The sequence below is a fragment of the Coffea arabica genome, chromosome 11e (assembly GCF_036785885.1).
Source record: "Coffea arabica cultivar ET-39 chromosome 11e, Coffea Arabica ET-39 HiFi, whole genome shotgun sequence".
Taxonomy (NCBI): domain Eukaryota; kingdom Viridiplantae; phylum Streptophyta; class Magnoliopsida; order Gentianales; family Rubiaceae; genus Coffea; species Coffea arabica.
Window position 1 is genome coordinate 33,888,535 of NC_092331.1, and position 22,389 is coordinate 33,910,923.

The 22,389-nt window shown below is 42.5% G+C and overlaps 42 non-coding genes across 42 annotated transcripts; all 42 read left to right on the top strand.

Annotated features, from left to right (window-relative positions):
• Positions 1–327: 327 nt before the first annotated feature.
• On the top strand, positions 328–446 carry LOC140031962 (5S ribosomal RNA). The gene has a single exon (XR_011835887.1). It is a non-coding gene; the product is annotated as a 5S ribosomal RNA (ribosomal RNA).
• Positions 447–859: 413 nt separating this feature from the next.
• LOC140023461 (5S ribosomal RNA) lies at positions 860–978 on the top strand. Its single transcript, XR_011827431.1, has one exon. It is a non-coding gene; the product is annotated as a 5S ribosomal RNA (ribosomal RNA).
• A 416-nt stretch (positions 979–1,394) lies between these two features.
• LOC140024569 (5S ribosomal RNA) lies at positions 1,395–1,513 on the top strand. The gene has a single exon (XR_011828543.1). It is a non-coding gene; the product is annotated as a 5S ribosomal RNA (ribosomal RNA).
• A 416-nt stretch (positions 1,514–1,929) lies between these two features.
• On the top strand, positions 1,930–2,048 carry LOC140024139 (5S ribosomal RNA). Its single transcript, XR_011828111.1, has one exon. It is a non-coding gene; the product is annotated as a 5S ribosomal RNA (ribosomal RNA).
• A 416-nt stretch (positions 2,049–2,464) lies between these two features.
• Positions 2,465–2,583, top strand: LOC140022797 (5S ribosomal RNA). The gene has a single exon (XR_011826776.1). It is a non-coding gene; the product is annotated as a 5S ribosomal RNA (ribosomal RNA).
• Positions 2,584–2,997: 414 nt separating this feature from the next.
• Positions 2,998–3,116, top strand: LOC140023462 (5S ribosomal RNA). The gene has a single exon (XR_011827432.1). It is a non-coding gene; the product is annotated as a 5S ribosomal RNA (ribosomal RNA).
• A 417-nt stretch (positions 3,117–3,533) lies between these two features.
• On the top strand, positions 3,534–3,652 carry LOC140031964 (5S ribosomal RNA). The gene has a single exon (XR_011835889.1). It is a non-coding gene; the product is annotated as a 5S ribosomal RNA (ribosomal RNA).
• Positions 3,653–4,066: 414 nt separating this feature from the next.
• LOC140023464 (5S ribosomal RNA) lies at positions 4,067–4,185 on the top strand. The gene has a single exon (XR_011827434.1). It is a non-coding gene; the product is annotated as a 5S ribosomal RNA (ribosomal RNA).
• Positions 4,186–4,601: 416 nt separating this feature from the next.
• Positions 4,602–4,720, top strand: LOC140031965 (5S ribosomal RNA). Its single transcript, XR_011835890.1, has one exon. It is a non-coding gene; the product is annotated as a 5S ribosomal RNA (ribosomal RNA).
• A 416-nt stretch (positions 4,721–5,136) lies between these two features.
• Positions 5,137–5,255, top strand: LOC140024570 (5S ribosomal RNA). The gene has a single exon (XR_011828544.1). It is a non-coding gene; the product is annotated as a 5S ribosomal RNA (ribosomal RNA).
• Positions 5,256–5,671: 416 nt separating this feature from the next.
• LOC140024140 (5S ribosomal RNA) lies at positions 5,672–5,790 on the top strand. The gene has a single exon (XR_011828112.1). It is a non-coding gene; the product is annotated as a 5S ribosomal RNA (ribosomal RNA).
• A 416-nt stretch (positions 5,791–6,206) lies between these two features.
• Positions 6,207–6,325, top strand: LOC140022798 (5S ribosomal RNA). The gene has a single exon (XR_011826777.1). It is a non-coding gene; the product is annotated as a 5S ribosomal RNA (ribosomal RNA).
• A 414-nt stretch (positions 6,326–6,739) lies between these two features.
• Positions 6,740–6,858, top strand: LOC140023465 (5S ribosomal RNA). Its single transcript, XR_011827435.1, has one exon. It is a non-coding gene; the product is annotated as a 5S ribosomal RNA (ribosomal RNA).
• A 417-nt stretch (positions 6,859–7,275) lies between these two features.
• LOC140031966 (5S ribosomal RNA) lies at positions 7,276–7,394 on the top strand. The gene has a single exon (XR_011835891.1). It is a non-coding gene; the product is annotated as a 5S ribosomal RNA (ribosomal RNA).
• A 414-nt stretch (positions 7,395–7,808) lies between these two features.
• Positions 7,809–7,927, top strand: LOC140023466 (5S ribosomal RNA). The gene has a single exon (XR_011827436.1). It is a non-coding gene; the product is annotated as a 5S ribosomal RNA (ribosomal RNA).
• Positions 7,928–8,343: 416 nt separating this feature from the next.
• Positions 8,344–8,462, top strand: LOC140031967 (5S ribosomal RNA). The gene has a single exon (XR_011835892.1). It is a non-coding gene; the product is annotated as a 5S ribosomal RNA (ribosomal RNA).
• A 417-nt stretch (positions 8,463–8,879) lies between these two features.
• On the top strand, positions 8,880–8,998 carry LOC140031968 (5S ribosomal RNA). Its single transcript, XR_011835893.1, has one exon. It is a non-coding gene; the product is annotated as a 5S ribosomal RNA (ribosomal RNA).
• A 413-nt stretch (positions 8,999–9,411) lies between these two features.
• Positions 9,412–9,530, top strand: LOC140024090 (5S ribosomal RNA). Its single transcript, XR_011828062.1, has one exon. It is a non-coding gene; the product is annotated as a 5S ribosomal RNA (ribosomal RNA).
• Positions 9,531–9,945: 415 nt separating this feature from the next.
• Positions 9,946–10,064, top strand: LOC140024572 (5S ribosomal RNA). Its single transcript, XR_011828546.1, has one exon. It is a non-coding gene; the product is annotated as a 5S ribosomal RNA (ribosomal RNA).
• A 416-nt stretch (positions 10,065–10,480) lies between these two features.
• Positions 10,481–10,599, top strand: LOC140022799 (5S ribosomal RNA). Its single transcript, XR_011826778.1, has one exon. It is a non-coding gene; the product is annotated as a 5S ribosomal RNA (ribosomal RNA).
• A 414-nt stretch (positions 10,600–11,013) lies between these two features.
• LOC140023467 (5S ribosomal RNA) lies at positions 11,014–11,132 on the top strand. Its single transcript, XR_011827437.1, has one exon. It is a non-coding gene; the product is annotated as a 5S ribosomal RNA (ribosomal RNA).
• A 416-nt stretch (positions 11,133–11,548) lies between these two features.
• Positions 11,549–11,667, top strand: LOC140024573 (5S ribosomal RNA). Its single transcript, XR_011828547.1, has one exon. It is a non-coding gene; the product is annotated as a 5S ribosomal RNA (ribosomal RNA).
• Positions 11,668–12,083: 416 nt separating this feature from the next.
• Positions 12,084–12,202, top strand: LOC140024085 (5S ribosomal RNA). The gene has a single exon (XR_011828057.1). It is a non-coding gene; the product is annotated as a 5S ribosomal RNA (ribosomal RNA).
• Positions 12,203–12,616: 414 nt separating this feature from the next.
• On the top strand, positions 12,617–12,735 carry LOC140023468 (5S ribosomal RNA). The gene has a single exon (XR_011827438.1). It is a non-coding gene; the product is annotated as a 5S ribosomal RNA (ribosomal RNA).
• Positions 12,736–13,152: 417 nt separating this feature from the next.
• On the top strand, positions 13,153–13,271 carry LOC140031969 (5S ribosomal RNA). Its single transcript, XR_011835894.1, has one exon. It is a non-coding gene; the product is annotated as a 5S ribosomal RNA (ribosomal RNA).
• A 413-nt stretch (positions 13,272–13,684) lies between these two features.
• On the top strand, positions 13,685–13,803 carry LOC140023469 (5S ribosomal RNA). The gene has a single exon (XR_011827439.1). It is a non-coding gene; the product is annotated as a 5S ribosomal RNA (ribosomal RNA).
• A 416-nt stretch (positions 13,804–14,219) lies between these two features.
• LOC140024574 (5S ribosomal RNA) lies at positions 14,220–14,338 on the top strand. Its single transcript, XR_011828548.1, has one exon. It is a non-coding gene; the product is annotated as a 5S ribosomal RNA (ribosomal RNA).
• Positions 14,339–14,754: 416 nt separating this feature from the next.
• LOC140022800 (5S ribosomal RNA) lies at positions 14,755–14,873 on the top strand. The gene has a single exon (XR_011826779.1). It is a non-coding gene; the product is annotated as a 5S ribosomal RNA (ribosomal RNA).
• Positions 14,874–15,287: 414 nt separating this feature from the next.
• LOC140023470 (5S ribosomal RNA) lies at positions 15,288–15,406 on the top strand. The gene has a single exon (XR_011827440.1). It is a non-coding gene; the product is annotated as a 5S ribosomal RNA (ribosomal RNA).
• A 417-nt stretch (positions 15,407–15,823) lies between these two features.
• On the top strand, positions 15,824–15,942 carry LOC140031970 (5S ribosomal RNA). The gene has a single exon (XR_011835895.1). It is a non-coding gene; the product is annotated as a 5S ribosomal RNA (ribosomal RNA).
• A 413-nt stretch (positions 15,943–16,355) lies between these two features.
• Positions 16,356–16,474, top strand: LOC140023471 (5S ribosomal RNA). Its single transcript, XR_011827441.1, has one exon. It is a non-coding gene; the product is annotated as a 5S ribosomal RNA (ribosomal RNA).
• A 416-nt stretch (positions 16,475–16,890) lies between these two features.
• LOC140024575 (5S ribosomal RNA) lies at positions 16,891–17,009 on the top strand. Its single transcript, XR_011828549.1, has one exon. It is a non-coding gene; the product is annotated as a 5S ribosomal RNA (ribosomal RNA).
• Positions 17,010–17,425: 416 nt separating this feature from the next.
• LOC140022801 (5S ribosomal RNA) lies at positions 17,426–17,544 on the top strand. The gene has a single exon (XR_011826780.1). It is a non-coding gene; the product is annotated as a 5S ribosomal RNA (ribosomal RNA).
• Positions 17,545–17,958: 414 nt separating this feature from the next.
• LOC140023472 (5S ribosomal RNA) lies at positions 17,959–18,077 on the top strand. The gene has a single exon (XR_011827442.1). It is a non-coding gene; the product is annotated as a 5S ribosomal RNA (ribosomal RNA).
• Positions 18,078–18,494: 417 nt separating this feature from the next.
• On the top strand, positions 18,495–18,613 carry LOC140031971 (5S ribosomal RNA). The gene has a single exon (XR_011835896.1). It is a non-coding gene; the product is annotated as a 5S ribosomal RNA (ribosomal RNA).
• A 413-nt stretch (positions 18,614–19,026) lies between these two features.
• On the top strand, positions 19,027–19,145 carry LOC140023473 (5S ribosomal RNA). Its single transcript, XR_011827443.1, has one exon. It is a non-coding gene; the product is annotated as a 5S ribosomal RNA (ribosomal RNA).
• Positions 19,146–19,561: 416 nt separating this feature from the next.
• On the top strand, positions 19,562–19,680 carry LOC140024576 (5S ribosomal RNA). The gene has a single exon (XR_011828550.1). It is a non-coding gene; the product is annotated as a 5S ribosomal RNA (ribosomal RNA).
• A 415-nt stretch (positions 19,681–20,095) lies between these two features.
• LOC140022802 (5S ribosomal RNA) lies at positions 20,096–20,214 on the top strand. The gene has a single exon (XR_011826781.1). It is a non-coding gene; the product is annotated as a 5S ribosomal RNA (ribosomal RNA).
• A 414-nt stretch (positions 20,215–20,628) lies between these two features.
• On the top strand, positions 20,629–20,747 carry LOC140023477 (5S ribosomal RNA). The gene has a single exon (XR_011827445.1). It is a non-coding gene; the product is annotated as a 5S ribosomal RNA (ribosomal RNA).
• A 417-nt stretch (positions 20,748–21,164) lies between these two features.
• On the top strand, positions 21,165–21,283 carry LOC140031972 (5S ribosomal RNA). The gene has a single exon (XR_011835897.1). It is a non-coding gene; the product is annotated as a 5S ribosomal RNA (ribosomal RNA).
• Positions 21,284–21,696: 413 nt separating this feature from the next.
• On the top strand, positions 21,697–21,815 carry LOC140023478 (5S ribosomal RNA). The gene has a single exon (XR_011827446.1). It is a non-coding gene; the product is annotated as a 5S ribosomal RNA (ribosomal RNA).
• A 416-nt stretch (positions 21,816–22,231) lies between these two features.
• Positions 22,232–22,350, top strand: LOC140024577 (5S ribosomal RNA). Its single transcript, XR_011828551.1, has one exon. It is a non-coding gene; the product is annotated as a 5S ribosomal RNA (ribosomal RNA).
• Positions 22,351–22,389: the final 39 nt, after the last annotated feature.

Genomic DNA, 22,389 nt, shown 5'->3' on the forward strand with positions numbered 1-22,389 from the left:
TCTTCTCGAAGCATGAAGGCGGATCTGAAGGCGCGAGACAAATCAGGAACGGTACGGCTCGATCAAAGCCCGGATCGTCGCTCAAATTTGTCGGCGCAAATGTATCACCGCAAGCGTGAAGGATTGATTTCATGATAATTTAGAGTTGCGGGATGATGGAAAAAAACAGGGGGCAAATCAATAACAAAAAAAAAATATGAAAGCAAATAAATAAAAGGATAAGAGGAAAATGCTTCAATTGACGCTTAAAATGAATTCCGGTCTAGAAAAGCCACACTGCTTCGCAGGACGGGGTAGTTTAAAAGAATAAAGCGAAAGGAACATGGCGGGTGCGATCATACCAGCACTAATGCACCGGATCCCATCAGAACTCCGAAGTTAAGCATGCTTGGGCGAGAGTAGTACTAGGATGGGTGACCCCCTGGGAATTCCTCTTGTTGCACCCCTCTCTTTTTTGTTTCAAAATTCAAATTTTCTATTCGTTCTTTATCCTGTAGTAATTTAGGTCCTTCGGAACGATTGCTTTATATTTTGCTTCTTCTCGAAGCATGAAGGCGGATCTGAAGGCGCGAGACAAATCAGGAACGGTACGGCTCGATCAAAGCCCGGATCGTCGCTCAAATTTGTCGGCGCAAATGTATCACCGCAAGCGTGAAGGATTGATTTCATGATAATTTAGAGTTGCGGGATGATGGAAAAAAACAGGGTGCAAATCAATAACAAAAAAATATAAAGTAAATAAATAAAAGGATAAGAGGAAAATGCTTCAATTGACGCTTAAAATGAATTCCGGTCTAGAAAAGCCACACTGCTTCGCTGGACGGGGTAGTTTAAAAGAATAAAGCGAAAGGAACGTTGTGGGTGCGATCATACCAGCACTAATGCACCGTATCCCATCAGAACTCCGAAGTTAAGCGTGCTTGGGCGTGAGCAGTATTAGGATGGGTGACCCCCTGGGAATTCCTCTTGTTGCACCCCTCTCTTTTTTGTTTCGAAATTCAAATTTTCTATTCGTTCTTTATCCTGTAGTAATTTAGGTCCTTCGGAACGATTGCTTTATATTTTGCTTCTTCTCGAAGCATGAAGGCGGATCTGAAGGCGCGAGACAAATCAGGAACGGTACGGCTCGATCAAAGCCCGGAGCGTCGCTCAAATTTATCGGCGCAAATGTATCAGCGCAAGCGTGAAGGATTGATTTCACGATAATTTAGAGTTGCGGGATGATGGAAAAAAACAGGGGGCAAATCAATAACAAAAAAAAATATGAAAGCAAATAAATAAAAGGATAATAGGAAAATGCTTGAATTGACGCTTAAAATGAATTTCGGTCTAGAAAAGCAACACTGCTTCGCAGGACGGGGCAGTTTAAAAGAATAAAGCGAAAGGAATATGGCGGGTGCGATCATACCAGCACTAATGCACCGGATCCCATCAGAACATCGAAATTAAGCGTGTTTGGGCGAGAGTAGTACTTGGATTGGTGACCCCCTGGGAAGTCCTCGTGTTGCACCCCTCTCTTTTTTGTTTCGAAATCCAAATTTCCTATTCGTTCTTTATCCAGTAGTAATTTAGCTCCGTCGGAACGATTGCTTAATATTTTGCTTCTTGTCGAAGCGTGAAGGAGGATCTGAAGGCGCGAGACAAATCAGGAACGGTACGGCTCGATCAAAGCCTGGATCGTCGCTCAAATTTGTCGGCGCAAATGTATCAGCGCAAGCGTGAAGGATTGATTTCATGATAATTTAGAGTTGCGGGATGATGGAAAAAAACAGGGGGCAAATCAATAACAAAAAAAATTATGAAAGCAAATAAATAAAAGGATAATAGAAAAATGCTTGAATTGACGCTTAAAATGAATTTCGGTCTAGAAAAGCCACACTGCTTCGCAGGACGGGGTAGTTTAAAAGAATAAAGCGAAAGGAATATGGCGGGCGCGATCATACCAGCACTAATGCACCGGATCCCATCAGAACTTCGAAATTAAGCGTGTTTGGGCGAGAGTAGTACTTGGATTGGTGACCCCCTGGGAAGTCCTCGTGTTGCACCCCTCTCTTTTTTGTTTCGAAATCCAAATTTCCTATTCGTTCTTTATCCTGTAGTAATTTAGCTCCGTCGGAACGATTGCTTAATATTTTGCTTCTTGTCGAAGCGTGAAGGAGGATCTGAAGGCGCGAGACAAATCAGGAACGGTACGGCTCGATCAAAGCCCGGATCGTCGCTCAAATTTGTCGGCGCAAATGTATCACCGCAAGCGTGAAGGATTGATTTCATGATAATTTAGAGTTGCGGGATGATGGAAAAAAACAGGGGGCAAATCAATAACAAAAAAAATTATGAAAGCAAATAAATAAAAGGATAATAGGAAAATGCTTGAATTGACGCTTAAAATGAATTTCGGTCTAGAAAAGCCACACTGCTTCGCAGGACGGGGTAGTTTAAAAGAATAAAGCGAAAGGAATATGGCGGGTGCGATCATACCAGCACTAATGCACCGGATCCCATCAGAACTTCGAAATTAAGCGTGTTTGGGCGAGAGTAGTACTTGGATTGGTGACCCCCTGGGAAGTCCTCGTGTTGCACCCCTCTCTTTTTTGTTTCGTAATCCAAATTTCCTATTCGTTCTTTATCCTGTAGTAATTTAGCTCCGTCGGAACGATTGCTTAATATTTTGCTTCTTGTCGAAGCGTGAAGGAGGATCTGAAGGCGCGAGACAAATCAGGAACGGTACGGCTCGATCAAAGCCCGGATCGTCGCTCAAATTTGTCGGCGTAAATGTATCACCGCAAGCGTGAAGGATTGATTTCATGATAATTTAGAGTTGCGGGATGATGGAAAAAAACAGGGTGCAAATCAATAAAAAAAAATATATAAAGTAAATAAATAAAAGGATAAAAGGAAAATGCTTCAATTGACGCTTAAAATGAATTCCGGTCTAGAAAAGACACACTGCTTCGCTGGACGGGGTAGTTTAAAAGAATAAAGCGAAAGGAACGTTGTGGGTGCGATCATACCAGCACTAATGCACCGTATCCCATCAGAACTCCGAAGTTAAGCGTGCTTGGGCGTGAGCAGTATTAGGATGGGTGACCCCCTGGGAATTCCTCTTGTTGCACCCCTCTCTTTTTTGTTTCGAAATTCAAATTTTCTATTTGTTCTTTATCCTGTAGTAATTTAGGTCCTTCGGAACGATTGCTTTATATTTTGCTTCTTCTCGAAGCATGAAGGCGGATCTGAAGGCGCGAGACAAATCGGGAACGGTACGGCTCGATCAAAGCCCGGAGCGTCGCTCAAATTTATCGGCGCAAATGTATCAGCGCAAGCGTGAAGGATTGATTTCATGATAATTTAGAGTTGCGGGATGATGGAAAAAAACAGGGGGCAAATCAATAACAAAAAAAAAATATGAAAGCAAATAAATAAAAGGATAATAGGAAAATGCTTGAATTGACGCTTAAAATGAATTCCGGTCTAGAAAAGCCACACTGCTTCGCAGGACGGGGTAGTTTAAAAGAATAAAGCGAAAGGAACATGGCGGGTGCGATCATACCAGCACTAATGCACCGGATCCCATCAGAACTCCGAAGTTAAGCATGCTTGGGCGAGAGTAGTACTAGGATGGGTGACCCCCTGGGAATTCCTCTTGTTGCACCCCTCTCTTTTTTGTTTCCAAATTCAAATTTTCTATTCGTTCTTTATCCTGTAGTAATTTAGGTCCTTCGGAACGATTGCTTTATATTTTGCTTCTTCTCGAAGCCTGAAGGCGGATCTGAAGGCGCGAGACAAATCAGGAACGGTACGGCTCGATCAAAGCCCGGATCGTCGCTCAAATTTGTCGGCGCAAATGTATCACCGCAAGCGTGAAGGATTGATTTCATGATAATTTAGAGTTGCGGGATGATGGAAAAAAACAGGGTGTAAATCAATAAAAAAAAATATATAAAGTAAATAAATAAAAGGATAAAAGGAAAATGCTTCAATTGACGCTTAAAATGAATTCCGGTCTAGAAAAGACACACTGTTTCGCTGGACGGGGTAGTTTAAAAGAATAAAGCGAAAGGAACGTTGTGGGTGCGATCATACCAGCACTAATGCACCGTATCCCATCAGAACTCCGAAGTTAAGCGTGCTTGGGCGTGAGCAGTATTAGGATGGGTGACCCCCTGGGAATTCCTCTTGTTGCACCCCTCTCTTTTTTGTTTCGAAATTCAAATTTTCTATTCGTTCTTTATCCTGTAGTAATTTAGGTCCTTCGGAACGATTGCTTTATATTTTGCATCTTCTAGAAGCATGAAGGCGGATCTGAAGGCGCGAGACAAATCAGGAACGGTACGGCTCGATCAAAGCCCGGAGCGTCGCTCAAATTTATCGGCGCAAATGTATCAGCGCAAGCGTGAAGGATTGATTTCATGATAATTTAGAGTTGCGGGATGATGGAAAAAAATAGGGGGCAAATCAATAATAAAAAAAAATATGAAAGCAAATAAATAAAAGGATAATAGGAAAATGCTTGAATTGACGCTTAAAATGAATTTCGGTCTAGAAAAGCCACACTGCTTCGCAGGACGGGGTAGTTTAAAAGAATAAAGCGAAAGGAACATGGCGGGTGCGATCATACCAGCACTAATGCACCGGATCCCATCAGAACTCCGAAGTTAAGCATGCTTGGGCGAGAGTAGTACTAGGATGGGTGACCCCCTGGGAATTCCTCTTGTTGCACCCCTCTCTTTTTTGTTTCGAAATTCAAATTTTCTATTCGTTCTTTATCCTGTAGTAATTTAGGTCCTTCGGAACGATTGCTTTATATTTTGCTTCTTCTCGAAGCATGAAGGCGGATCTGAAGGCGCGAGACAAATCAGGAACGGTACGGCTCGATCAAAGCCCGGAGCGTCGCTCAAATTTATCGGCGCAAATGTATCAGCGCAAGCGTGAAGGATTGATTTCACGATAATTTAGAGTTGCGGGATGATGGAAAAAAACAGGGGGCAAATCAATAACAAAAAAAAATATGAAAGCAAATAAATAAAAGGATAATAGGAAAATGCTTGAATTGACGCTTAAAATGAATTTCGGTCTAGAAAAGCAACACTGCTTCGCAGGACGGGGCAGTTTAAAAGAATAAAGCGAAAGGAATATGGCGGGTGCGATCATACCAGCACTAATGCACCGGATCCCATCAGAACATCGAAATTAAGCGTGTTTGGGCGAGAGTAGTACTTGGATTGGTGACCCCCTGGGAAGTCCTCGTGTTGCACCCCTCTCTTTTTTGTTTCGAAATCCAAATTTCCTATTCGTTCTTTATCCAGTAGTAATTTAGCTCCGTCGGAACGATTGCTTAATATTTTGCTTCTTGTCGAAGCGTGAAGGAGGATCTGAAGGCGCGAGACAAATCAGGAACGGTACGGCTCGATCAAAGCCTGGATCGTCGCTCAAATTTGTCGGCGCAAATGTATCAGCGCAAGCGTGAAGGATTGATTTCATGATAATTTAGAGTTGCGGGATGATGGAAAAAAACAGGGGGCAAATCAATAACAAAAAAAATTATGAAAGCAAATAAATAAAAGGATAATAGAAAAATGCTTGAATTGACGCTTAAAATGAATTTCGGTCTAGAAAAGCCACACTGCTTCGCAGGACGGGGTAGTTTAAAAGAATAAAGCGAAAGGAATATGGCGGGCGCGATCATACCAGCACTAATGCACCGGATCCCATCAGAACTTCGAAATTAAGCGTGTTTGGGCGAGAGTAGTACTTGGATTGGTGACCCCCTGGGAAGTCCTCGTGTTGCACCCCTCTCTTTTTTGTTTCGAAATCCAAATTTCCTATTCGTTCTTTATCCTGTAGTAATTTAGCTCCGTCGGAACGATTGCTTAATATTTTGCTTCTTGTCGAAGCGTGAAGGAGGATCTGAAGGCGCGAGACAAATCAGGAACGGTACGGCTCGATCAAAGCCCGGATCGTCGCTCAAATTTGTCGGCGCAAATGTATCACCGCAAGCGTGAAGGATTGATTTCATGATAATTTAGAGTTGCGGGATGATGGAAAAAAACAGGGGGCAAATCAATAACAAAAAAAATTATGAAAGCAAATAAATAAAAGGATAATAGGAAAATGCTTGAATTGACGCTTAAAATGAATTTCGGTCTAGAAAAGCCACACTGCTTCGCAGGACGGGGTAGTTTAAAAGAATAAAGCGAAAGGAATATGGCGGGTGCGATCATACCAGCACTAATGCACCGGATCCCATCAGAACTTCGAAATTAAGCGTGTTTGGGCGAGAGTAGTACTTGGATTGGTGACCCCCTGGGAAGTCCTCGTGTTGCACCCCTCTCTTTTTTGTTTCGTAATCCAAATTTCCTATTCGTTCTTTATCCTGTAGTAATTTAGCTCCGTCGGAACGATTGCTTAATATTTTGCTTCTTGTCGAAGCGTGAAGGAGGATCTGAAGGCGCGAGACAAATCAGGAACGGTACGGCTCGATCAAAGCCCGGATCGTCGCTCAAATTTGTCGGCGTAAATGTATCACCGCAAGCGTGAAGGATTGATTTCATGATAATTTAGAGTTGCGGGATGATGGAAAAAAACAGGGTGCAAATCAATAAAAAAAAATATATAAAGTAAATAAATAAAAGGATAAAAGGAAAATGCTTCAATTGACGCTTAAAATGAATTCCGGTCTAGAAAAGACACACTGCTTCGCTGGACGGGGTAGTTTAAAAGAATAAAGCGAAAGGAACGTTGTGGGTGCGATCATACCAGCACTAATGCACCGTATCCCATCAGAACTCCGAAGTTAAGCGTGCTTGGGCGTGAGCAGTATTAGGATGGGTGACCCCCTGGGAATTCCTCTTGTTGCACCCCTCTCTTTTTTGTTTCGAAATTCAAATTTTCTATTTGTTCTTTATCCTGTAGTAATTTAGGTCCTTCGGAACGATTGCTTTATATTTTGCTTCTTCTCGAAGCATGAAGGCGGATCTGAAGGCGCGAGACAAATCGGGAACGGTACGGCTCGATCAAAGCCCGGAGCGTCGCTCAAATTTATCGGCGCAAATGTATCAGCGCAAGCGTGAAGGATTGATTTCATGATAATTTAGAGTTGCGGGATGATGGAAAAAAACAGGGGGCAAATCAATAACAAAAAAAAAATATGAAAGCAAATAAATAAAAGGATAATAGGAAAATGCTTGAATTGACGCTTAAAATGAATTCCGGTCTAGAAAAGCCACACTGCTTCGCAGGACGGGGTAGTTTAAAAGAATAAAGCGAAAGGAACATGGCGGGTGCGATCATACCAGCACTAATGCACCGGATCCCATCAGAACTCCGAAGTTAAGCATGCTTGGGCGAGAGTAGTACTAGGATGGGTGACCCCCTGGGAATTCCTCTTGTTGCACCCCTCTCTTTTTTGTTTCCAAATTCAAATTTTCTATTCGTTCTTTATCCTGTAGTAATTTAGGTCCTTCGGAACGATTGCTTTATATTTTGCTTCTTCTCGAAGCCTGAAGGCGGATCTGAAGGCGCGAGACAAATCAGGAACGGTACGGCTCGATCAAAGCCCGGATCGTCGCTCAAATTTGTCGGCGCAAATGTATCACCGCAAGCGTGAAGGATTGATTTCATGATAATTTAGAGTTGCGGGATGATGGAAAAAAACAGGGTGTAAATCAATAAAAAAAAATATATAAAGTAAATAAATAAAAGGATAAAAGGAAAATGCTTCAATTGACGCTTAAAATGAATTCCGGTCTAGAAAAGACACACTGTTTCGCTGGACGGGGTAGTTTAAAAGAATAAAGCGAAAGGAACGTTGTGGGTGCGATCATACCAGCACTAATGCACCGTATCCCATCAGAACTCCGAAGTTAAGCGTGCTTGGGCGTGAGCAGTATTAGGATGGGTGACCCCCTGGGAATTCCTCTTGTTGCACCCCTCTCTTTTTTGTTTCGAAATTCAAATTTTCTATTCGTTCTTTATCCTGTAGTAATTTAGGTCCTTCGGAACGATTGCTTTATATTTTGCATCTTCTAGAAGCATGAAGGCGGATCTGAAGGCGCGAGACAAATCAGGAACGGTACGGCTCGATCAAAGCCCGGAGCGTCGCTCAAATTTATCGGCGCAAATGTATCAGCGCAAGCGTGAAGGATTGATTTCATGATAATTTAGAGTTGCGGGATGATGGAAAAAAATAGGGGGCAAATCAATAATAAAAAAAAATATGAAAGCAAATAAATAAAAGGATAATAGGAAAATGCTTGAATTGACGCTTAAAATGAATTTCGGTCTAGAAAAGCCACACTGCTTCGCAGGACGGGGTAGTTTAAAAGAATAAAGCGAAAGGAACATGGCGGGTGCGATCATACCAGCACTAATGCACCGGATCCCATCAGAACTCCGAAGTTAAGCATGCTTGGGCGAGAGTAGTACTAGGATGGGTGACCCCCTGGGAATTCCTCTTGTTGCACCCCTCTCTTTTTTGTTTCGAAATTCAAATTTTCTATTCGTTCTTTATCCTGTAGTAATTTAGGTCCTTCGGAACGATTGCTTTATATTTTGCTTCTTCTCGAAGCATGAAGGCGGATCTGAAGGCGCGAGACAAATCAGGAACGGTACGGCTCGATCAAAGCCCGGATCGTCGCTCAAATTTGTCGGCGCAAATGTATCAGCGCAAGCGTGAAGGATTGATTTCATGATAATTTAGAGTTGCGGGATGATGGAAAAAAACAGGGGGCAAATCAATAACAAAAAAAAAATATGAAAGCAAATAAATAAAAGGATAAGAGGAAAATGCTTCAATTGACGCTTAAAATGAATTCCGGTCTAGAAAAGCCACACTGCTTCGCAGGACGGGGTAATTTAAAAGAATAAAGCGAAAGGAACATGGCGGGTGCGATCATACCAGCACTAATGCACCGGATCCCATCAGAACTCCGAAGTTAAGCATGCTTGGGCGAGAGTAGTACTAGGATGGGTGACCCCCTGGGAATTCCTCTTGTTGCACCCCTCTCTTTTTTGTTTCAAAATTCAAATTTTCTATTCGTTCTTTATCCTGTAGTAATTTAGGTCCTTCGGAACGATTGCTTTATATTTTGCTTCTTCTCGAAGCATGAAGGCGGATCTGAAGGCGCGAGACAAATCAGGAACGGTACGGCTCGATCAAAGCCCGGATCGTCGCTCAAATTTGTCGGCGCAAATGTATCACCGCAAGCGTGAAGGATTGATTTCATGATAATTTAGAGTTGCGGGATGATGGAAAAAAACAGGGTGCAAATCAATAACAAAAAAATATAAAGTAAATAAATAAAAGGATAAGAGGAAAATGCTTCAATTGACGCTTAAAATGAATTCCGGTCTAGAAAAGCCACACTGCTTCGCTGGACGGGGTAGTTTAAAAGAATAAAGCGAAAGGAACGTTGTGGGAGCGATCATACCAGCACTAATGCACCGTATCCCATCAGAACTCCGAAGTTAAGCGTGCTTGGGCGTGAGCAGTATTAGGATGGGTGACCCCCTGGGAATTCCTCTTGTTGCACCCCTCTCTTTTTTGTTTCGAAATTCAAATTTTCTATTCGTTCTTTATCCTGTAGTAATTTAGGTCCTTCGGAACGATTGCTTTATATTTTGCTTCTTCTCGAAGCATGAAGGCGGATCTGAAGGCGCGAGACAAATCAGGAACGGTACGGCTCGATCAAAGCCCGGAGCGTCGCTCAAATTTATCGGCGCAAATGTATCAGCGCAAGCGTGAAGGATTGATTTCACGATAATTTAGAGTTGCGGGATGATGGAAAAAAACAGGGGGAAATCAATAACAAAAAAAAATATGAAAGCAAATAAATAAAAGGATAATAGGAAAATGCTTGAATTGACGCTTAAAATGAATTTCGGTCTAGAAAAGCAACACTGCTTCGCAGGACGGGGCAGTTTAAAAGAATAAAGCGAAAGGAATATGGCGGGTGCGATCATACCAGCACTAATGCACCGGATCCCATCAGAACATCGAAATTAAGCGTGTTTGGGCGAGAGTAGTACTTGGATTGGTGACCCCCTGGGAAGTCCTCGTGTTGCACCCCTCTCTTTTTTGTTTCGAAATCCAAATTTCCTATTCGTTCTTTATCCAGTAGTAATTTAGCTCCGTCGGAACGATTGCTTAATATTTTGCTTCTTGTCGAAGCGTGAAGGAGGATCTAAAGGCGCGAGACAAATCAGGAACGGTACGGCTCGATCAAAGCCTGGATCGTCGCTCAAATTTGTCGGCGCAAATGTATCAGCGCAAGCGTGAAGGATTGATTTCATGATAATTTAGAGTTGCGGGATGATGGAAAAAAACAGGGGGCAAATCAATAACAAAAAAAATTATGAAAGCAAATAAATAAAAGGATAATAGGAAAATGCTTGAATTGACGCTTAAAATGAATTTCGGTCTAGAAAAGCCACACTGCTTCGCAGGACGGGGTAGTTTAAAAGAATAAAGCGAAAGGAATATGGCGGGTGCGATCATACCAGCACTAATGCACCGGATCCCATCAGAACTTCGAAATTAAGCGTGTTTGGGCGAGAGTAGTACTTGGATTGGTGACCCCCTGGGAAGTCCTCGTGTTGCACCCCTCTCTTTTTTGTTTCGTAATCCAAATTTCCTATTCGTTCCTTATCCTGTAGTAATTTAGCTCCGTCGGAACGATTGCTTAATATTTTGCTTCTTGTCGAAGCGTGAAGGAGGATCTGAAGGCGCGAGACAAATCAGGAACGGTACGGCTCGATCAAAGCCCGGATCGTCGCTCAAATTTGTCGGCGCAAATGTATCACCGCAAGCGTGAAGGATTGATTTCATGATAATTTAGAGTTGCGGGATGATGGAAAAAAACAGGGTGCAAATCAATAAAAAAAAATATATAAAGTAAATAAATAAAAGGATAAAAGGAAAATGCTTCAATTGACGCTTAAAATGAATTCCGGTCTAGAAAAGACACACTGCTTCGCTGGACGGGGTAGTTTAAAAGAATAAAGCGAAAGGAACGTTGTGGGTGCGATCATACCAGCACTAATGCACCGTATCCCATCAGAACTCCGAAGTTAAGCGTGCTTGGGCGTGAGCAGTATTAGGATGGGTGACCCCCTGGGAATTCCTCTTGTTGCACCCCTCTCTTTTTTGTTTCGAAATTCAAATTTTCTATTCGTTCTTTATCCTGTAGTAATTTAGGTCCTTCGGAACGATTGCTTTATATTTTGCTTCTTCTCGAAGAATGAAGGCGGATCTGAAGGCGCGAGACAAATCAGGAACGGTACGGCTCGATCAAAGCCCGTAGCGTCGCTCAAATTTATCGGCGCAAATGTATCAGCGCAAGCGTGAAGGATTGATTTCACGATAATTTAGAGTTGCGGGATGATGGAAAAAAACAGGGGGCAAATCAATAACAAAAAAAAATATGAAAGCAAATAAATAAAAGGATAATAGGAAAATGCTTGAATTGACGCTTAAAATGAATTTCGGTCTAGAAAAGCAACACTGCTTCGCAGGACGGGGCAGTTTAAAAGAATAAAGCGAAAGGAATATGGCGGGTGCGATCATACCAGCACTAATGCACCGGATCCCATCAGAACATCGAAATTAAGCGTGTTTGGGCGAGAGTAGTACTTGGATTGGTGACCCCCTGGGAAGTCCTCGTGTTGCACCCCTCTCTTTTTTGTTTCGAAATCCAAATTTCCTATTCGTTCTTTATCCAGTAGTAATTTAGCTCCGTCGGAACGATTGCTTAATATTTTGCTTCTTGTCGAAGCGTGAAGGAGGATCTGAAGGCGCGAGACAAATCAGGAACGGTACGGCTCGATCAAAGCCTGGATCGTCGCTCAAATTTGTCGGCGCAAATGTATCAGCGCAAGCGTGAAGGATTGATTTCATGATAATTTAGAGTTGCGGGATGATGGAAAAAAACAGGGGGCAAATCAATAACAAAAAAAATTATGAAAGCAAATAAATAAAAGGATAATAGGAAAATGCTTGAATTGACGCTTAAAATGAATTTCGGTCTAGAAAAGCCACACTGCTTCGCAGGACGGGGTAGTTTAAAAGAATAAAGCGAAAGGAATATGGCGGGTGCGATCATACCAGCACTAATGCATCGGATCCCATCAGAACTTCGAAATTAAGCGTGTTTGGGCGAGAGTAGTACTTGGATTGGTGACCCCCTGGGAAGTCCTCGTGTTGCACCCCTCTCTTTTTTGTTTCGTAATCCAAATTTCCTATTCGTTCTTTATCCTGTAGTAATTTAGCTCCGTCGGAACGATTGCTTAATATTTTGCTTCTTGTCGAAGCGTGAAGGAGGATCTGAAGGCGCGAGACAAATCAGGAACGGTACGGCTCGATCAAAGCCCGGATCGTCGCTCAAATTTGTCGGCGCAAATGTATCACCGCAAGCGTGAAGGATTGATTTCATGATAATTTAGAGTTGCGGGATGATGGAAAAAAACAGGGTGCAAATCAATAAAAAAAAATATATAAAGTAAATAAATAAAAGGATAAAAGGAAAATGCTTCAATTGACGCTTAAAATGAATTCCGGTCTAGAAAAGACACACTGCTTCGCTGGACGGGGTAGTTTAAAAGAATAAAGCGAAAGGAACGTTGTGGGTGCGATCATACCAGCACTAATGCACCGTATCCCATCAGAACTCCGAAGTTAAGCGTGCTTGGGCGTGAGCAGTATTAGGATGGGTGACCCCCTGGGAATTCCTCTTGTTGCACCCCTCTCTTTTTTGTTTCGAAATTCAAATTTTCTATTCGTTCTTTATCCTGTAGTAATTTAGGTCCTTCGGAACGATTGCTTTATATTTTGCATCTTCTCGAAGCATGAAGGCGGATCTGAAGGCGCGAGACAAATCAGGAACGGTACGGCTCGATCAAAGCCCGGAGCGTCGCTCAAATTTTTCGGCGCAAATGTATCAGCGCAAGCGTGAAGGATTGATTTCATGATAATTTAGAGTTGCGGGATGATGGAAAAAAACAGGGGGCAAATCAATAACAAAAAAAAAATATGAAAGCAAATAAATAAAAGGATAAGAGGAAAATGCTTCAATTGACGCTTAAAATGAATTCCGGTCTAGAAAAGCCACACTGCTTCGCAGGACGGGGTAGTTTAAAAGAATAAAGCGAAAGGAACATGGCGGGTGCGATCATACCAGCACTAATGCACCGGATCCCATCAGAACTCCGAAGTTAAGCATGCTTGGGCGAGAGTAGTACTAGGATGGGTGACCCCCTGGGAATTCCTCTTGTTGCACCCCTCTCTTTTTTGTTTCAAAATTCAAATTTTCTATTCGTTCTTTATCCTGTAGTAATTTAGGTCCTTCGGAACGATTGCTTTATATTTTGCTTCTTCTCGAAGCATGAAGGCGGATCTGAAGGCGCGAGACAAATCAGGAACGGTACGGCTCGATCAAAGCCCGGATCGTCGCTCAAATTTGTCGGCGCAAATGTATCACCGCAAGCGTGAAGGATTGATTTCATGATAATTTAGAGTTGCGGGATGATGGAAAAAAACAGGGTGCAAATCAATAACAAAAAAATATAAAGTAAATAAATAAAAGGATAAGAGGAAAATGCTTCAATTGACGCTTAAAATGAATTCCGGTCTAGAAAAGCCACACTGCTTCGCTGGACGGGGTAGTTTAAAAGAATAAAGCGAAAGGAACGTTGTGGGTGCGATCATACCAGCACTAATGCACCGTATCCCATCAGAACTCCGAAGTTAAGCGTGCTTGGGCGTGAGCAGTATTAGGATGGGTGACCCCCTGGGAATTCCTCTTGTTGCACCCCTCTCTTTTTTGTTTCGAAATTCAAATTTTCTATTCGTTCTTTATCCTGTAGTAATTTAGGTCCTTCGGAACGATTGCTTTATATTTTGCTTCTTCTCGAAGCATGAAGGCGGATCTGAAGGCGCGAGACAAATCAGGAACGGTACGGCTCGATCAAAGCCCGGAGCGTCGCTCAAATTTATCGGCGCAAATATATCAGCGCAAGCGTGAAGGATTGATTTCACGATAATTTAGAGTTGCGGGATGATGGAAAAAAACAGGGGGCAAATCAATAACAAAAAAAAATATGAAAGCAAATAAATAAAAGGATAATAGGAAAATGCTTGAATTGACGCTTAAAATGAATTTCGGTCTAGAAAAGCAACACTGCTTCGCAGGACGGGGCAGTTTAAAAGAATAAAGCGAAAGGAATATGGCGGGTGCGATCATACCAGCACTAATGCACCGGATCCCATCAGAACATCGAAATTAAGCGTGTTTGGGCGAGAGTAGTACTTGGATTGGTGACCCCCTGGGAAGTCCTCGTGTTGCACCCCTCTCTTTTTTGTTTCGAAATCCAAATTTCCTATTCGTTCTTTATCCAGTAGTAATTTAGCTCCGTCGGAACGATTGCTTAATATTTTGCTTCTTGTCGAAGCGTGAAGGAGGATCTGAAGGCGCGAGACAAATCAGGAACGGTACGGCTCGATCAAAGCCTGGATCGTCGCTCAAATTTGTCGGCGCAAATGTATCAGCGCAAGCGTGAAGGATTGATTTCATGATAATTTAGAGTTGCGGGATGATGGAAAAAAACAGGGGGCAAATCAATAACAAAAAAAATTATGAAAGCAAATAAATAAAAGGATAATAGGAAAATGCTTGAATTGACGCTTAAAATGAATTTCGGTCTAGAAAAGCCACACTGCTTCGCAGGACGGGGTAGTTTAAAAGAATAAAGCGAAAGGAATATGGCGGGTGCGATCATACCAGCACTAATGCACCGGATCCCATCAGAACTTCGAAATTAAGCGTGTTTGGGCGAGAGTAGTACTTGGATTGGTGACCCCCTGGGAAGTCCTCGTGTTGCACCCCTCTCTTTTTTGTTTCGTAATCCAAATTTCCTATTCGTTCTTTATCCTGTAGTAATTTAGCTCCGTCGGAACGATTGCTTAATATTTTGCTTCTTGTCGAAGCGTGAAGGAGGATCTGAAGGCGCGAGACAAATCAGGAACGGTACGGCTCGATCAAAGCCCGGATCGTCGCTCAAATTTGTCGGCGCAAATGTATCACCGCAAGCGTGAAGGATTGATTTCATGATAATTTAGAGTTGCGGGATGATGGAAAAAAACAGGGTGCAAATCAATAAAAAAAAATATATAAAGTAAATAAATAAAAGGATAAAAGGAAAATGCTTCAATTGACGCTTAAAATGAATTCCGGTCTAGAAAAGACACACTGCTTCGCTGGACGGGGTAGTTTAAAAGAATAAAGCGAAAGGAACGTTGTGGGTGCGATCATACCAGCACTAATGCACCGTATCCCATCAGAACTCCGAAGTTAAGCGTGCTTGGGCGTGAGCAGTATTAGGATGGGTGACCCCCTGGGAATTCCTCTTGTTGCACCCCTCTCTTTTTTGTTTCGAAATTCAAATTTTCTATTCGTTCTTTATCCTGTAGTAATTTAGGTCCTTCGGAACGATTGCTTTATATTTTGCATCTTCTCGAAGCATGAAGGCGGATCTGAAGGCGCGAGACAAATCAGGAACGGTACGGCTCGATCAAAGCCCGGAGCGTCGCTCAAATTTTTCGGCGCAAATGTATCAGCGCAAGCGTGAAGGATTGATTTCATGATAATTTAGAGTTGCGGGATGATGGAAAAAAACAGGGGGCAAATCAATAACAAAAAAAAAATATGAAAGCAAATAAATAAAAGGATAAGAGGAAAATGCTTCAATTGACGCTTAAAATGAATTCCGGTCTAGAAAAGCCACACTGCTTCGCAGGACGGGGTAGTTTAAAAGAATAAAGCGAAAGGAACATGGCGGGTGCGATCATACCAGCACTAATGCACCGGATCCCATCAGAACTCCGAAGTTAAGCATGCTTGGGCGAGAGTAGTACTAGGATGGGTGACCCCCTGGGAATTCCTCTTGTTGCACCCCTCTCTTTTTTGTTTCAAAATTCAAATTTTCTATTCGTTCTTTATCCTGTAGTAATTTAGGTCCTTCGGAACGATTGCTTTATATTTTGCTTCTTCTCGAAGCATGAAGGCGGATCTGAAGGCGCGAGACAAATCAGGAACGGTACGGCTCGATCAAAGCCCGGATCGTCGCTCAAATTTGTCGGCGCAAATGTATCACCGCAAGCGTGAAGGATTGATTTCATGATAATTTAGAGTTGCGGGATGATGGAAAAAAACAGGGTGCAAATCAATAACAAAAAAATATAAAGTAAATAAATAAAAGGATAAGAGGAAAATGCTTCAATTGACGCTTAAAATGAATTCCGGTCTAGAAAAGCCACACTGCTTCGCTGGACGGGGTAGTTTAAAAGAATAAAGCGAAAGGAACGTTGTGGGTGCGATCATACCAGCACTAATGCACCGTATCCCATCAGAACTCCGAAGTTAAGCGTGCTTGGGCGTGAGCAGTATTAGGATGGGTGACCCCCTGGGAATTCCTCTTGTTGCACCCCTCTCTTTTTTGTTTCGAAATTCAAATTTTCTATTCGTTCTTTATCCTGTAGTAATTTAGGTCCTTCGGAACGATTGCTTTATATTTTGCTTCTTCTCGAAGCATGAAGGCGGATCTGAAGGCGCGAGACAAATCAGGAACGGTACGGCTCGATCAAAGCCCGGAGCGTCGCTCAAATTTATCGGCGCAAATGTATCAGCGCAAGCGTGAAGGATTGATTTCACGATAATTTAGAGTTGCGGGATGATGGAAAAAAACAGGGGGCAAATCAATAACAAAAAAAAATATGAAAGCAAATAAATAAAAGGATAATAGGAAAATGCTTGAATTGACGCTTAAAATGAATTTCGGTCTAGAAAAGCAACACTGCTTCGCAGGACGGGGCAGTTTAAAAGAATAAAGCGAAAGGAATATGGCGGGTGCGATCATACCAGCACTAATGCACCGGATCCCATCAGAACATCGAAATTAAGCGTGTTTGGGCGAGAGTAGTACTTGGATTGGTGACCCCCTGGGAAGTCCTCGTGTTGCACCCCTCTCTTTTTTGTTTCGAAATCCAAATTTCCTATTCGTTCTTTATCCAGTAGTAATTTAGCTCCGTCGGAACGATTGCTTAATATTTTGCTTCTTGTCGAAGCGTGAAGGAGGATCTGAAGGCGCGAGACAAATCAGGAACGGTACGGCTCGATCAAAGCCTGGATCGTCGCTCAAATTTGTCGGCGCAAATGTATCAGCGCAAGCGTGAAGGATTGATTTCATGATAATTTAGAGTTGCGGGATGATGGAAAAAAACAGGGGGCAAATCAATAACAAAAAAAATTATGAAAGCAAATAAATAAAAGGATAATAGGAAAATGCTTGAATTGACGCTTAAAATGAATTTCGGTCTAGAAAAGCCACACTGCTTCGCAGGACGGGGTAGTTTAAAAGAATAAAGCGAAAGGAATATGGCGGGTGCGATCATACCAGCACTAATGCACCGGATCCCATCAGAACTTCGAAATTAAGCGTGTTTGGGCGAGAGTAGTACTTGGATTGGTGACCCCCTGGGAAGTCCTCGTGTTGCACCCCTCTCTTTTTTGTTTCGTAATCCAAATTTCCTATTCGTTCTTTATCCTGTAGTAATTTAGCTCCGTCGGAACGATTGCTTAATATTTTGCTTCTTGTCGAAGCGTGAAGGAGGATCTGAAGGCGCGAGACAAATCAGGAACGGTACGGCTCGATCAAAGCCCGGATCGTCGCTCAAATTTGTCGGCGCAAATGTATCACCGCAAGCGTGAAGGATTGATTTCATGATAATTTAGAGTTGCGGGATGATGGAAAAAAACAGGGTGCAAATCAATAAAAAAAAATATATAAAGTAAATAAATAAAAGGATAAAAGGAAAATGCTTCAATTGACGCTTAAAATGAATTCCGGTCTAGAAAAGACACACTGCTTCGCTGGACGGGGTAGTTTAAAAGAATAAAGCGAAAGGAACGTTGTGGGTGCGATCATACCAGCACTAATGCACCGTATCCCATCAGAACTCCGAAGTTAAGCGTGCTTGGGCGTGAGCAGTATTAGGATGGGTGACCCCCTGGGAATTCCTCTTGTTGCACCCCTCTCTTTTTTGTTTCGAAATTCAAATTTTCTATTCGTTCTTTATCCTGTAGTAATTTAGGTCCTTCGGAACGATTGCTTTATATTTTGCATCTTCTCGAAGCATGAAGGCGGATCTGAAGGCGCGAGACAAATCAGGAACGGTACGGCTCGATCAAAGCCCGGAGCGTCGCTCAAATTTTTCGGCGCAAATGTATCAGCGCAAGCGTGAAGGATTGATTTCATGATAATTTAGAGTTGCGGGATGATGGAAAAAAACAGGGGGCAAATCAATAACAAAAAAAAAATATGAAAGCAAATAAATAAAAGGATAAGAGGAAAATGCTTCAATTGACGCTTAAAATGAATTCCGGTCTAGAAAAGCCACACTGCTTCGCAGGACGGGGTAGTTTAAAAGAATAAAGCGAAAGGAACATGGCGGGTGCGATCATACCAGCACTAATGCACCGGATCCCATCAGAACTCCGAAGTTAAGCATGCTTGGGCGAGAGTAGTACTAGGATGGGTGACCCCCTGGGAATTCCTCTTGTTGCACCCCTCTCTTTTTTGTTTCAAAATTCAAATTTTCTATTCGTTCTTTATCCTGTAGTAATTTAGGTCCTTCGGAACGATTGCTTTATATTTTGCTTCTTCTCGAAGCATGAAGGCGGATCTGAAGGCGCGAGACAAATCAGGAACGGTACGGCTCGATCAAAGCCCGGATCGTCGCTCAAATTTGTCGGCGCAAATGTATCACCGCAAGCGTGAAGGATTGATTTCATGATAATTTAGAGTTGCGGGATGATGGAAAAAAACAGGGTGCAAATCAATAACAAAAAAATATAAAGTAAATAAATAAAAGGATAAGAGGAAAATGCTTCAATTGACGCTTAAAATGAATTCCGGTCTAGAAAAGCCACACTGCTTCGCTGGACGGGGTAGTTTAAAAGAATAAAGCGAAAGGAACGTTGTGGGTGCGATCATACCAGCACTAATGCACCGTATCCCATCAGAACTCCGAAGTTAAGCGTGCTTGGGCGTGAGCAGTATTAGGATGGGTGACCCCCTGGGAATTCCTCTTGTTGCACCCCTCTCTTTTTTGTTTCGAAATTCAAATTTTCTATTCGTTCTTTATCCTGTAGTAATTTAGGTCCTTCGGAACGATTGCTTTATATTTTGCTTCTTCTCGAAGCATGAAGGCGGATCTGAAGGCGCGAGACAAATCAGGAACGGTACGGCTCGATCAAAGCCCGGAGCGTCGCTCAAATTTATCGGCGCAAATGTATCAGCGCAAGCGTGAAGGATTGATTTCACGATAATTTAGAGTTGCGGGATGATGGAAAAAAACAGGGGGCAAATCAATAACAAAAAAAAATATGAAAGCAAATAAATAAAAGGATAATAGGAAAATGCTTGAATTGACGCTTAAAATGAATTTCGGTCTAGAAAAGCAACACTGCTTCGCAGGACGGGGCAGTTTAAAAGAATAAAGCGAAAGGAATATGGCGGGTGCGATCATACCAGCACTAATGCACCGGATCCCATCAGAACATCGAAATTAAGCGTGTTTGGGCGAGAGTAGTACTTGGATTGGTGACCCCCTGGGAAGTCCTCGTGTTGCACCCCTCTCTTTTTTGTTTCGAAATCCAAATTTCCTATTCGTTCTTTATCCAGTAGTAATTTAGCTCCGTCGGAACGATTGTTAATATTTTGCTTCTTGTCGAAGCGTGAAGGAGGATCTGAAGGCGCGAGACAAATCAGGAACGGTACGGCTCGATCAAAGCCTGGATCGTCGCTCAAATTTGTCGGCGCAAATGTATCAGCGCAAGCGTGAAGGATTGATTTCATGATAATTTAGAGTTGCGGGATGATGGAAAAAAACAGGGGGCAAATCAATAACAAAAAAAATTATGAAAGCAAATAAATAAAAGGATAATAGGAAAATGCTTGAATTGACGCTTAAAATGAATTTCGGTCTAGAAAAGCCACACTGCTTCGCAGGACGGGGTAGTTTAAAAGAATAAAGCGAAAGGAATATGGCGGGTGCGATCATACCAGCACTAATGCACCGGATCCCATCAGAACTTCGAAATTAAGCGTGTTTGGGCGAGAGTAGTACTTGGATTGGTGACCCCCTGGGAAGTCCTCGTGTTGCACCCCTCTCTTTTTTGTTTCGTAATCCAAATTTCCTATTCGTTCTTTATCCTGTAGTAATTTAGCTCCGTCGGAACGATTGCTTAATATTTTGCTTCTTGTCGAAGCGTGAAGGAGGATCTGAAGGCGCGAGACAAATCAGGAACGGTACGGCTCGATCAAAGCCCGGATCGTCGCTCAAATTTGTCGGCGCAAATGTATCACCGCAAGCGTGAAGGATTGATTTCATGATAATTTAGAGTTGCGGGATGATGGAAAAAAACAGGGTGCAAATCAATAAAAAAAAATATATAAAGTAAATAAATAAAAGGATAAAAGGAAAATGCTTCAATTGACGCTTAAAATGAATTCCGGTCTAGAAAAGACACACTGCTTCGCTGGACGGGGTAGTTTAAAAGAATAAAGCGAAAGGAACGTTGTGGGTGCGATCATACCAGCACTAATGCACCGTATCCCATCAGAACTCCGAAGTTAAGCGTGCTTGGGCGTGAGCAGTATTAGGATGGGTGACCCCCTGGGAATTCCTCTTGTTGCACCCCTCTCTTTTTTGTTTCGAAATTCAAATTTTCTATTCGTTCTTTATCCTGTAGTAATTTAGGTCCTTCGGAACGATTGCTTTATATTTTGCATCTTCTCGAAGCATGAAGGCGGATCTGAAGGCGCGAGACAAATCAGGAACGGTACGGCTCGATCAAAGCCCGGAGCGTCGCTCAAATTTTTCGGCGCAAATGTATCAGCGCAAGCGTGAAGGATTGATTTCATGATAATTTAGAGTTGCGGGATGATGGAAAAAAACAGGGGGCAAATCAATAACAAAAAAAAAATATGAAAGCAAATAAATAAAAGGATAAGAGGAAAATGCTTCAATTGACGCTTAAAATGAATTCCGGTCTAGAAAAGCCACACTGCTTCGCAGGACGGGGTAGTTTAAAAGAATAAAGCGAAAGGAACATGGCGGGTGCGATCATACCAGCACTAATGCACCGGATCCCATCAGAACTCCGAAGTTAAGCATGCTTGGGCGAGAGTAGTACTAGGATGGGTGACCCCCTGGGAATTCCTCTTGTTGCACCCCTCTCTTTTTTGTTTCAAAATTCAAATTTTCTATTCGTTCTTTATCCTGTAGTAATTTAGGTCCTTCGGAACGATTGCTTTATATTTTGCTTCTTCTCGAAGCATGAAGGCGGATCTGAAGGCGCGAGACAAATCAGGAACGGTACGGCTCGATCAAAGCCCGGATCGTCGCTCAAATTTGTCGGCGCAAATGTATCACCGCAAGCGTGAAGGATTGATTTCATGATAATTTAGAGTTGCGGGATGATGGAAAAAAACAGGGTGCAAATCAATAACAAAAAAATATAAAGTAAATAAATAAAAGGATAAGAGGAAAATGCTTCAATTGACGCTTAAAATGAATTCCGGTCTAGAAAAGCCACACTGCTTCGCTGGACGGGGTAGTTTAAAAGAATAAAGCGAAAGGAACGTTGTGGGTGCGATCATACCAGCACTAATGCACCGTATCCCATCAGAACTCCGAAGTTAAGCGTGCTTGGGCGTGAGCAGTATTAGGATGGGTGACCCCCTGGGAATTCCTCTTGTTGCACCCCTCTCTTTTTTGTTTCGAAATTCAAATTTTCTATTCGTTCTTTATCCTGTAGTAATTTAGGTCCTTCGGAACGATTGCTTTATATTTTGCTTCTTCTCGAAGCATGAAGGCGGATCTGAAGGCGCGAGACAAATCAGGAACGGTACGGCTCGATCAAAGCCCGGAGCGTCGCTCAAATTTATCGGCGCAAATGTATCAGCGCAAGCGTGAAGGATTGATTTCACGATAATTTAGAGTTGCGGGATGATGGAAAAAAACAGGGGGCAAATCAATAACAAAAAAAAATATGAAAGCAAATAAATAAAAGGATAATAGGAAAATGCTTGAATTGACGCTTAAAATGAATTTCGGTCTAGAAAAGCAACACTGCTTCGCAGGACGGGGCAGTTTAAAAGAATAAAGCGAAAGGAATATGGCGGGTGCGATCATACCAGCACTAATGCACCGGATCCCATCAGAACATCGAAATTAAGCGTGTTTGGGCGAGAGTAGTACTTGGATTGGTGACCCCCTGGGAAGTCCTCGTGTTGCACCCCTCTCTTTTTTGTTTCGAAATCCAAATTTCCTATTCGTTC